The sequence below is a fragment of the Amphiprion ocellaris genome, chromosome 4 (assembly GCF_022539595.1).
Source record: "Amphiprion ocellaris isolate individual 3 ecotype Okinawa chromosome 4, ASM2253959v1, whole genome shotgun sequence".
In the NCBI taxonomy this organism is placed as follows: Eukaryota; Metazoa; Chordata; class Actinopteri; family Pomacentridae; genus Amphiprion; species Amphiprion ocellaris.
In genome coordinates, this window is record NC_072769.1 from 20,139,607 (window position 1) to 20,153,146 (window position 13,540).

Sequence of the window (13,540 nt, forward strand, 5' to 3'; positions counted from 1 at the left end):
CTTATTTGCTATATTAATATTTTCCAACAATGCATCAAATGTAAAATGCAAAAGGAGTTTGTAGTGATTAGTGTACAGAGGATTACCAGCCAAATCTGGAGCTTCCCTCAGCTCTGGAGCTTCAGAGAGAGTTTATCCAGCAGCCAGCTAACGTGTTTCCATGAGTTAGTGAAGTTCTTCCTGATACAATCTTTGTAGAGACCTGCAACAACTTGTAAGGAGAGTAAACTTGCATCAAGTGGACAACAAACACATGTCCAAGTGAAATCTAATGCTGCTTCTAAAAGCTTCAAGGTGACTATGTGGCATTTCAGTTCCCTTGAAGTAGTGGTATTTAATGCCTACTCAGGTCATTTTTGAGACACGTCAAACATACACTACTGTTGGAAAAAAATAGTTGCACACTCTAATGTCTCATTGGCCCACCTTTAGCTTTGAGAATGACACACATTCACTGTGGCATTGTTTCAATAAGCTTCTGCAATGTCACAGCATTTATTTCTGTCCAGAGTTGCATTCATTTTCTACTAAGATCTTATATTGATGATGGGAGAGTCGAACCGCTGAACAAAGTCTTCTCAATGGGGCTGAGGTGTGGACTGTGTGGAGGCCAATCCATGTGTGAAAATGACGTCTCATGCTCCCTGATTCACTCATTCACAATGTGAGCCCCATGAATCCTGGCATCGTCATCTTGGAACATGTCCATGTCATCAGAGAAGAAAAACTCCATTGATGGAAAGACCTGGTCATTCAGTATATTCAGGTAGTCAGCTGACCTCATTCTTTGGGAACATAATGTTGCTGAATCTGACCAACCCCAGATCATAACCCTAAACCCCCACAGGCTGGTAGACACTAGACATGATGAGTGCATCACTTCATCCTCCTCTCTTCTTACCCTGATGCTCCCATCACTTTGGAACAGGGTAAATCTGGACTCATCAGACCACATGACCTTCTTTCATTGCTCCAGAGTCCAATCTTTATGCTACCTAGCAAACTGAAGCCTTTTTTTCTGATTAGCCTCACTGATCTTCTTCTAACCTGTAGCGTTATTTTGTTGTACTTGAAGTCAGCGACTTGTGAAGAGTTGTGTTTTGTCGTGTTTGAGCAGTTGGTCCGGACGCGTTAGCTAGCTAAGCGGCTAAGTTAGCTAGCGGGCTAATTAACACAGGTGGCTAACTTACCGCTGAACACCTGTGTTAGTTGCTGCCGCAACTGACCTCATTATTAGAATGACCTTCTCAACCTGTAGTTCTCTGCTGTGTATTTTAGCTTTTAAAAAAGTTATTTTACTTTAAGGTTAACTGAAACCCGTTGAGCTGCACTGAAGTTTAACATTCAGCTGGTTTGAATTAAACCACGCTTAACTTAACATTGCGCAACGTTACCTCTCTGAATCTCCATAATTTCATTAAATTCCTTCTCTCTTCCACTGCTCAAGTTCAATCCAGTATATGAAATGACATTAATAGTGAATAAACTAACAACCAGCCATGTATTTATTTATTACTGTATGTATTTGTAGTAAAACATGAGTTGACACATCCTACTTTTGTATCTAGAACTGCACAAGCCATTCATTTTCAGTCACCTGATGAGTTAAACTCCCCTTTTTATGTGAGATTGAAGCAGAAAGTCTGAGTTAACAAAGAAAGTTCTTTATAATTTGCGATACCTGTTATCTCTGACTGAGGCTTTAGTTTTTGTTGAGCTGATTTACACATAGAAACTTTGTTCAGGAAGATTTCTCAGTAGCTCAGAGGACAGGCTGCTTTTTACACAACCTTGTAAGAGAATGTCTGTCAATGCTTTCAGCAGAATTTAGAAACACAACACTTCCTAAACAGATATTTTGAGGCTGTGAGGTTGAACATTTGAGAGTATATCAGTGTGTTTGTTTGTGGTCTTTTTGTTTCTAGGTGGAAGCTGAATTAGTGAGGATGACTCCTGCTCCTGTCATCTCTAAGCTCCTCACACATCTTTACCTGCACATGAGGAAAATCACTCCTGTAGAATGCAGGTATGTTTGTCATTATTATAAAAAGACGTTGCCTGGTGACCTGTCAGAAACCCATTATACAGAGTCAGCCAAAATAATGTTTACACACATCAGGAAAAGAAAAACTTGCATAAATACTTCAATATCAAATTTATTCAGACATCAAGAGATTAGTAAAAGTTATCTTTGGCCTCTACAATTACAAGAGGTGCTCAAAGTGGTGGCCACTGGCTTCCAGACATTTCTGTTGTGTTGTAGACGTCACTTGTTGATGCTCCATTCATGAGGGTAGCGCCATCTGTTGGGAAAACATCGTACAACAGGACACATAGTTATCGTGATTTGATCAAACTTAGAAAGATGAATCATATGTATAGAAGTAATTATACAAATGAAATATTTATAAAAGTTTTTCTTTTCCTGATGTGTGTACATTATTTTGGCTGACTCTGAACTTAATGAGAACAAAACTGTCATTTAATTGTTGCTCTGAAAGCTTCTTTAGTGAAAACCAGCTGGTGTTCTGCTTTGAAACAAACTGCTGTTGAGGTCTGTGTTTTTAGGTTTAACCCCACAGTTTCTGAATGAACTGATAGTTTGTTTTTTCCTGATCAATGTGGAAGTTATAATTGATGGTAACATTTACTGATCATATAATCAGCATGACAATATAACAGTATAACATTCTGACCACCTGACTAACACTGTGTTGGTCCCTTTATGATGCTAAAACTCCTCTGACCCAGTGGTTCATCAGAACCTCTGGGGATGTCCTGTGGATTCTGTGGATCCTGTGGGTTGCAGGGTGGATCCTACCTAGACCAGGCTGATCCTGGACCATCCCACAGATGCTCCATCAGATCTGGATGTTGGGAGTGTGGAACCCAGGTGAACAGCTTAGCTCTGTCGTGTTCCTCGGACCACTCCTGAGCAGTTTGAGTTTGTCTGGCTGAGGGAGGCAGCTGGCATCAAGGACTGCTGTTGCCATGGAGACTAGGGGGTTGTTTGTCCTGCAGTGTTTAGGTGGTGGTACATGTCAAACATCCACATGAATGTCAAGGTTTCCCAGCAGAACGTTGCATTAGAACAAGATGATGGATGCTGTTCTCTTCAGCTGTCAGTGGTCAGAATGTTGTGGCTGATTGGTGGATCTGTCTGCCTTTACTCTGACATCCAGAGTCATACAAAAGTGTAGTATGTGTGCAGCGCAGAAGAGATTTACTTTATTGGATGCAGTTTTTTTTTGTTTTTTAAGGGAGAGCATTTTTTTTATCCACTTGAAGAGAGAAAATCATATCCATATACAGATTTTTATTAATTCCAGGGCTGGTTCAGTAAAGATTATAATAATAACTACATCAGATAATTCTTGGTCGCAGTTGGAATTTTGCAGCCTGAGAGATGGTTGAGAAGGTTTGCAGTTGTTGTTTTAGCAAAATATGTTATAATAGAACATCTTTATTGTCATTGTACATGAAATTATCTGTAAACCAGCAAAGTGTATCATTCTGAGGTATGTAAAAATAAATAAAGAAAAATGCTTCTAAAGCCAATAATAAACAGAATATGTTGAGGGAATATTCTAAAAAGGAAAGAAAAGCTCCATTCTCACTCCTCTCAGGATAAACTGTCATTAAAATTGACTTTAAATTTAGCTTCAACATGAGATAAAAACATTTACTTCCATTACTGATGTTGTCAAGTTTTAATAAAGTTCATGCTACTTTTATAAAATGATGAAAGTGAATAAATTGTACTTCTGTTATCTGTGTTTGATTTCTGTCTTTTCTCCTGTCATCCAGATGTTTAGAGGGAGATGATGCCACATCTGGTCCAGCTGATGGAAGGTCTTGAAGTTCTCTGACTGGCCTCGACTGAAGATGGTCGTCTCACTGGATTTAAGGTTCAGATGCTCAGTAACAAACTCCACCAATGAGCCAACAGGGAAGCTTTAGGTTTATTAAATGTTGCTATGAAGGTATCACTGTTTTTCTTTGTGAATGCAATGTGCTCCAGCTGAAAGTTGAATTAGAACTTAGAAGTAAATCCTTCCATCTGAAAGGATTTAGTTGCATTAATAACCTCTTAACATTCTAATTTTTATTCCAGTCTTAGTTGGAAATAGAATCTCTGTATTGATTCAGGTAAAAACTGAACTTCACAGCATGTTGGAGCAAAACAACCAGATGAAAACTGTGATGGTGTTGGATTGTCAGACCGTAATGTTGCAGCTCAAAGCAGCTTTTCTAGCTCAGTTCATTCTGACATTCAGCTATGAATCAACACAGCAGATGGTGATCCATGCTGTGGAAGTCTCACATCTCCTGATTTAATTTGAGCTGCTTTGCACTTTTTACACTGTTTATTCACCAACACTTTATTTAATAAAAGTCCCATCTAGTTTTTATGAGGAATGTGATGTTTTAATTTCTCTGTGAATAACTGCAGTCTAATGCAACAGCTGGAGTTGTAACATCTGTCCTGATATTGATCATGAAGTATTGATCAGAATACTTATGGTCAGCAGTCATCCCTGAAGTTTTACATTAAAATCTTTACTTGTGTTGTGAACTTTGGTAAGAAGCAGAAACGTTAGCGTTGCCATGGATACATGAGTGTTAAATTCTGTCCATGTTTCCATTTTGGGAAATTCAGTCCAGTTCCAGAATGTGGAGGAATTTAGTCTCACAATCACAGACAACAAATATTATCTGAAAGTCGGGTTATTGTTGTTTATCAGCACAATACAAAAAGATTCATGTTAGACATATTCCAATTAAGACTCTTGAATAGGGCTGCACAGTGGCGTAGTGGTTAGCACTTTCGCCTTGCAGCGAGAAGATCCCTAGTTCGCGTCCCGGCTTTCCCGGGATCTTTCTGCATGGAGTTTGCATGTTCTCTCTGTGCATGCGTGGGTTTTCTCCGGGTACTCCGGCTTTCTCCCACAGTCCAAAAATATGCTGAGGTTAATTGATCATTCTAAATTGCCCGTAGGTGTGAATGTGAGAGTGATTGTTTGTCTCTGTATGTGGCCCTGCGACAGACTGGTGACCTGTCTAGGGTGTCCCCTGCCTTCACCTGAGTCAGCTGGGATAGACTGCCTCTAAGTTGGTTTGTTTTCTAAAATAACATGACATGTTCAGGCGTTCTTTGTGTGAAAACTCAGAGATTTCAGGTATCAGAAGGTGGTTTTCAACTTTGTTAACTTTCTGCTTCAACTTTAAACTAAATTTCCTTCACTAACCCAGCCCTCTGGACTTCCAGTAAGCTGTGTTCCTATTGGCTGTCCGGGTGGCTGCTTGGTGTTATCAGGAACACCTGAGCAGCTCAGTGTCTTCCTGCTTTATTTAGCTGCAGACAAACATTTCCTCTGCTTCTGTTCACCACTGAACCGGGTTTGGCTCCATTGCTTTAGTTTGTTCTTTAGGCATTGGCTTGCAGCTTCCAGCAGTAAAATCGTCTTTAATGTGTTTCTTGGTGTGTTTTAGGGCTTTGTACTGGATAGTTGTCTTGGTAAATGTGGTTCTTTAGCCACAGTTAGCACATGGTGCTAGTGTTTGCAGTGATTAGTGGATTTGGTGCAGCTGAGTTGTGTCTTTATCTTGGCTGTAGTGAGTCTTTAGAGGTTTTTGGTCAGATACATTCTGTATTCTTGTTTGTGAACCAGCGTTGGTTGTCCAGAAGGTAAGAGTTCCTGTCCTGATTCTCTGTTCTCAGAGGTTCTCTGGTAGGCTGCAGGAGACTTTAGTGTTTGGGTTGTGCTAGTTTGGTTTTTGTATGGTTTCATTTGGACGACTATCTTGAGGCCCCTCCATGTGGTTTAGTGAGGTTTTCTGGAACAGTTCTACAAAGCAACCTGCAGCAGAAGAGACTTTGAGAGTTTTTAGGAAGTTCTGGAGACCAGACTTTAGAGCAGCAGAAACATTTGTCAGCAGTTTGAGCAGGAGAAGGTGAGCTTCAGAGTAGAAATGAGACGGAAACCTTCTTGACCCGTGTGGTGAGGTCCTGTACCAAGAGTTTGAGCAGGTTGTGAAGAGTCTGTAGTTCTGTGGTCTGAAAGCACAAGAAGAGTCGACTCATTAAAGGAGAAAACAGGAGATATTGTTGGTTCTTCTGTCGCTCTGCAGTTTCCTTAGACTGAATATCAAGTTTATATTTTAAATGATTTCCCATATGAGCCCAAGAAGACTTCAATAAACTCCCTCCATCCCCTGGACACAACATATTTTATTACCATGTTAAATCTTTTTTGAAATGTTTTTGCATTTTAATCATAGTTTTAGTATAGTTTTTTTTTTCTCTTTGCTTGTTTAGTTGTGTCATCTGTGTGAAAGGTGCTAAACAAATAAAGTTGAATTGATAAACTGAATAACTGACTAACTCATGATTGTGACAACAGAAGTATTTTCATTGTGATTTAAGGGTTTATTTCAGTTTTAAGGTTGGGGTTAAAATCTTGACAGAAAAAGAAGATTAAAGAAATAAACTACATAACAAAAAGCAATTAAATCAAAGGAAAAAATTTAATACAATAAAACTTTTAAAAAGTTTTATTATTTAAAGGTTTTTTTTAAAAATGTGTAATTATGGAAAATATTTTATCTGTAATTTTTAATATTTGTATTTTAAAAATTTTGTTTAATTTCATAATGACATGTATTGTATCTTGTTTAATTATCTAATTCAATATTTTGTCTGTTTAATATAGTTAAACATTAAATACAATCAAAAAGAGCAAAAACAGATAAAGTTCTTGAAGCGTTTTCTAGTCTGAAACGAAAACATCAAGTTGTTTCTCCAAACATTTCCTCTTTCTATGTTCTTGGTTTGATTGTGGATAGATTTACTAAGAACTCATTGCAGAAAACTGCTTTCCAGATAAAGTCTACTAGTGGTTGAAGGCATTTGTCAAACTAATGTTACCTTCTGATCTCCACAAACTTTACTGTTCAGTGAAGAGAATCAAAGTTTGTTGAGGATTTCTAAAAAACCCACAGGTGAAGGTCTGAGAAGAACTCAGATGGATGGTCTAAATGTGAAATCAAGACTCATGGTCACAAGTTTTAAGGCTTCTGTTAACCAGAAAGTTCAAACTAACAGAGAAGTACTGAGAAACTTTTAAAATTTCAGTCCTCAGACAGTCTGAAGGTTCAAACTAACAGAGAAGTACTGAGAAACTTTTAAAACTTCAGCCCTCAGACTGTCTAAAGGTTCAAACTAACACAGAACTACTCAGGAACTTAGAGGATTTCAGTCCTTGGACTGTCTGAAAGTTCGATCTAACAGAGATCTACTGTGGGACTTAGAAAATTTCAGCCCTCAGACTGTCTGAAGGTTCAAACTAACAGAGAACTACTCAGGAACTTAGAGGATTTCAGTCCTTGGACTGTCTGAAAGTTCAATCTAACAGAGAACTACTGTGGGACTTCGAAAATTTCAGCCCTCAGACTGTGTGAAAGCTCAGGTCCTGAGGACTCGGGAGGTCTGGAGGCTTGGAAAGTCTTGGAACTGAGGGTTTAACCCTCCAGCACAAAGGCTGAAGCCCAACCTCCTGAGAAAAGCGGTCGAGTCGAGACTCGAATTAAAAAAAAACTCGAAAACGACAAAAAATAGATGATAAATGCGCAAAAAAATGAGAAATTAGTATCTGAGCGTATAGCTCAGGGGATAAGAAGACAGACTACCAAGTGGAAGGTCGCTGGTTCAAGACCCGCCACTGGCACTTTTCTTTGTTCGTCTTTGTCAAGATTTTGATAAAATTTAAGAAGTGTCTGGTCTTGAACCAGCGACCTGCAGCTCCATAGGCAAATCCTTAACTCACTGAGCTACAGATCAGATGAAAAGAAATAAGTTCGTCGTCCCTTTGGCATCGTAGTTCCTGAAGTCACCACATGGGTGGAGCCAAGGCGGAGTCTGGGTGGAGTCAGGGCGGAGAGTAGGCGGGGAGGTGGGTGGCGGCCTCCCCCCTCTACTCCCCCACCTCCCCCCACCACCCACCATACCTTCCCCCGCCCGACGAGTTGTTCGAGTCGCCACGAGTTCTTCGAGTCGCCACGAGTTCTTCGAGTCTCGACAGGTTTTCCCGAGATTCTGGAGTTTCCACCAGGTCGGAGGCAGAACAAGTTGTCATGAAGAGGTGTTGAAGTCGGCCAGGATGGACTGACTTTTTACAGCGACTAGAAGCAAGATTAGTCTCTTAAAAACCAAATAATAAATTGGATTAGTCAAGAGCTTTAAATTTCTTACTTTGTCATATTTTAAATATGACAAAAAAAATGTAAATATAAAGCGTTTTGAGACAATTTGACCTGTAATTGGCATTATATAAATAAAATTGAATTCAAATTCTATGTATCTTGTAATGTTGGAATAATTCAGCCATATATGTTGGTAAACACATTTTCTTTGTCCATTAATCTGTTGATTGTTTTCTCCAGTAATTCATTTCTTGTTCCGGTTTATAAAATGTATACCCAAATATATTCAGTTTACTGTCATAAAAAACTAAAAGATTCATGATGCAGGAATCAGGCAGTTTTTCACTTTTTAATCTTAGTTTAGTCAGAAAGATAGTTGATAATGTGTGAATTGTTGCAGCTTGTGAGCCGTAAAAGGTTTTAATCTTTTGGGCTGATTGTCAGAAAACATTTAGAAACAAACATCAACAAAACACTCAAAGATTTGAACATCATTTGCATGACAATGTCTAATTAAAGGACATTTTTTTCCAACGTAAATGTGTGATATTCATCCTCTGGAGCTTTCTCTTCACATCGTCTTCCACCTGGACTGGTTTGGTCGGGAGCATGTGCAACAAACATTTGAAAAACTGCACTTTAACATCAATGAATGACACTGAAGTTTAATCTCTACATAAATGAGACTGAGTCTGGATGTGCTGCTCTGTCATTAACTCCTAAGTTTAGGGAAAGTTCAAACAAAAGAGGACAGTTCAGATAAGACGTGAGAATGAGCTTATTTTGAACAAACATCTCAGACTTTCTGAGCTTCAGCACCTCTAGCAAGATATTTTAACAACAAGCAACTCAAGAGATCCAGAAGTTGGAGAGAGTTAGCTTTAGCTGAGCCAAAGAACATGTGGGACGCTAACCTAGCAAACATTTCAGACTTTTCTCTGTGAATTCTGAGAAATAATTTCCTATTTAATGACAGAGCTACACATCTTAACTCAGTCTCATTAAAACAGACTCTAATTCAGTGTCATCCATCCATATTAAAGTACAGTTACCCAAAATGTTTGCTGCATGAGCTCCAACAAAACCTGTCCAGGTGGAAGGCCACTTTGACAAACAGGAAGTGGACGATTCCAAGCAGATTTATAGAAGGGGGAACCGGACTGTACTAAGTGTGGTCGAGTATAGAGGGGTGTTTTGTGGGTTTTTAAGGCTGATAATGATTATTAGTGGATTTGGAGTAGACATTCATTTGCAGTAAATGAAAGTATTTAAAATCTTGGAGTTAAACTTAGAAGAACACAAACTCTAACAGAAAATTTTGTTGATACATTTTTGTTTTGTTTACAGATGTTAAAGAAAACCTTACCATAGTGTTTTTCACGGCCTCCTTTACATTATGTCATCATATGGCACGTTTTTACAACGTGTTGAAAAATCCCATTTTTTTTTGACATAGTATACTTTGGCGTTTTTTTGCGCCAAAATTCATGATGATTTTTTTTTTCAAAGAAAACCTTTCTGGAGTCTTTTTCACAGCCTGCTTTACATTATTTCATCATATGGCATGTATTCACAATATGTTGAAAAATGACATTTTTCAATATAGTATACTATGTCAAAAAAAATACTATTTTTTTAACATGTTGTAAAAAGGTGCCATATGATGACATAATGTAAAGGAGGCCGTGAAAATCACTATGGTAAGGTTTTCTTTAACATCTGTAAACAAAACAAAAATGTATCAACAAAGTTTTCTGTTAGAGTTTGTGTTCTTCTAAGTTTAACTCCAAGATTTTAAATACTTTCATTTACTGCAAATGAATGTCTACTCCAAATCCACTAATAATCATTATCAGCCTTAAAAACCCACAAAACACCCCTCTATACTCGACCACACTTAGTACAGTCCGGTTCCCCCTTCTATAAATCTGCTTGGAATCATCCACTTCCTGTTTGTCAAAGTGGCCTTCTACCTGGACAGGTTTTGTTGGAGCTCATGCAGCAAACATTTTGGGTAACTGTACTTTAATATGGATGGATGACACTGAATTAGAGTCTGTTTTAATGAGACTGAGTTAAGATGTGTAGCTCTGTCATTAAATAGGAAATTATTTCTCAGAATTCACAGAGAAAAGTCTGAAATGTTTGCTAGGTTAGCGTCCCACATGTTCTTTGGCTCAGCTAAAGCTAACTCTCTCCAACTTCTGGATCTCTTGAGTTGCTTGTTGTTAAAATATCTTGCTAGAGGTGCTGAAGCTCAGAAAGTCTGAGATGTTTGTTCAAAATAAGCTCATTCTCAAGTCTTATCTGAACTGTCCTCTTTTGTTTGAACTTTCCCTAAACTTAGGAGTTAATGACAGAGCAGCACATCCAGACTCAGTCTCATTTATGTAGAGATTAAACTTCAGTGTCATTCATTGATGTTAAAGTGCAGTTTTTCAAATGTTTGTTGCACATGCTCCCGACCAAACCAGTCCAGGTGGAAGACGATGTGAAGAGAAAGCTCCAGAGGATGAATATCACACATTTACGTTGGAAAAAAATGTCCTTTAATTAGACATTGTCATGCAAATGATGTTCAAATCTTTGAGTGTTTTGTTGATGTTTGTTTCTAAATGTTTTCTGACAATCAGCCCAAAAGATTAAAACCTTTTACGGCTCACAAGCTGCAACAATTCACACATTATCAACTATCTTTCTGACTAAACTAAGATTATAAAGTGAAAAACTGCCTGATTCCTGCATCATGAATCTTTTAGTTTTTTATGACAGTAAACTGAATATATTTGGGTATACATTTTATAAACCGAAACAAGAAATGAATTACTGGAGAAAACAATCAACAGATTAATGGACAAAGAAAATGTGTTTACCAACATATATGGCTGAATTATTCCAACATTACAAGATACATAGAATTTGAATTCAATTTTATTTATATAATGCCAATTACAGGTCAAATTGTCTCAAAACGCTTTATATTTACATTTTTTTTGTCATATTTAAAATATGACAAAGTAAGAAATTTAAAGCTCTTGACTAATCCAATTTATTATTTGGTTTTTAAGAGACTAATCTTGCTTCGAGTCGCTGTAAAAAGTCAGTCCATCCTGGCTGACTTCAACACCTCTTCATGACAACTTGTTCTGCCTCCGACCTGGTGGAAACTCCAGAATCTCGGGAAAACCTGTCGAGACTCGAAGAACTCGTGGCGACTCGAAGAACTCGTGGCGACTCGAACAACTCGTCGGGCGGGGGAAGGTGTGGTGGGTGGTGGGGGGAGGTGGGGGAGTAGAGGGGGGAGGCCACCACCCACCTCCCCGCCTACTCTCCGCCCTGACTCCACCCAGACTCCGCCTTGGCTCCACCCATGTGGTGACTTCAGGAACTACGATGCCAAAGGGACGACGAAATTATTTCTTTTCATCTGATCTGTAGCTCAGTGAGTTAAGGATTTGCCTATGGAGCTGCAGGTCGCTGGTTCAAGACCAGACACTTCTTAAATTTTATCAAAATCCTGACAAAGACGAACAAAGAAAAGTGCCAGTGGCGGGTCTTGAACCAGCGACCTTCCACTTGGTAGTCTGTCTTCTTATCCCCTGAGCTATACGCTCAGATACTAGTTTCTCATTTTTTTGCGCATTTATCATCTATTTTTTGTCGTTTTCGAGTTTTTTTTTAACTCGAGTCTCGACTCGACCATTTTTCTCAGGAGGTTGGGCTTCAGCCTTTGTGCTGGAGGGTTGAACCCTCAGTTCCAAGACTTTCCAAGCCTCCAGACCTCCCGAGTCCTCAGGACCTGAGCTTTCACAGTCTGAGGGCTGAAATTTTCTAAGTCCCACAGTAGTTCTCTGTTAGATTGAACTTTCAGACAGTCCAAGGACTGAAATCCTCTAAGTTCCTGAGTAGTTCTCTGTTAGTTTGAACCTTTAGACAGTCTGAGGGCTGAAGTTTTAAAAGTTTCTCAGTACTTCTCTGTTAGTTTGAACTTTCTGGTTAACAGAAGCCTTAAAACTTGTGACCATGAGTCTTGATTTCACATTTAGACCATCCATCTGAGTTCTTCTCAGACCTTCACCTGTGGGTTTTTTAGAAATCCTCAACAAACTTTGATTCTCTTCACTGAACAGTAAAGTTTGTGGAGATCAGAAGGTAACATTAGTTTGATAAATGCCTTTAACTACTAGTAGACTTTATCTGGAAAGCAGTTTTCTGAAATGAGTTCTTAGTAAATCTATCCACAATCAAACCAAGAACATAGAAAGAGGAAATGTTTGGAGAAACAACTTGATGTTTTCGTTTCAGACTAGAAAACGCTTTAAGAACTTTATCTGTTATTGCTCTTTTTGATTCTTTTATTGTCTCTTCTGTTTAATTTGATCTTCTAAAGTCTAACTGGTGTCTTTTCAAATGTTTTGTGTTTAGTTTGATTCTTCTTAAACGTTTAGTTTTGCTCTTTTCTCACCTTTTATTCTTTTCTAATGTCTGATTTGATTTCCAAATGTTTTGTCTTTTTAATGTTTAATTGTTGTTTTTTCAAATGTTTTATCTGCTTGTTTGAAAAATTTCCTTTTCTTTCCCAATGTTGAATTTTTCGATTAAATCTTTAAGGTTTTTCTTTTTAAATGTTTGACCACCTTTTAATGTTTAATTTTCTTTTTTAATGATTCATTGTATTTTTTGTTTAATTCCTATTTGAAGTTTTATTGTCTTTAAGATGTAATTTTCTTTCTAATCAAACATTAAATTTTTTAATTCAATGTTTTGTCTTTTTAAATGTTTAATAATGTAATTAAATGTTTTGCATTTTTTAAAATGTTTAATATTCTTCTTGTTTAAAAGTATTTTTTAAATGTGTAATTATGGAAAATATTTTATCTGTAATTTTTAATATTTGTATTTTAAAAATTTTGTTTAATTTCATAATGACATGTATTGTATCTTGTTTATCTAATTCAATATTTTGTCTGTTTAATATCATTTAATTGTATTTAATGTTTAACTATATTAAACAGACAAAATATTGAATTAGATAATTAAACAAGATACAATACGTCATTATGAAATTAAACTAAATTTTTAAAATACAAATATTAAAAATTAGATAAAATATTTTCCATAATTAAACATTTAAAAAAAACTTTTAAATAATAAAACTTTTTAAAAGTTTTATTGTATTAAATTTTTTCCTTTGATTTAATTGCTTTTTGTTATGTAGTTTATTTCTTTAATCTTCTTTTTCTGTCAAGATTTTAACCCCAACCTTAAAACTGAAATAAACCCTTAAATCACAGTGAAAATACTTCTGTTGTCACAATCATGAGTTAGTCAATTATTC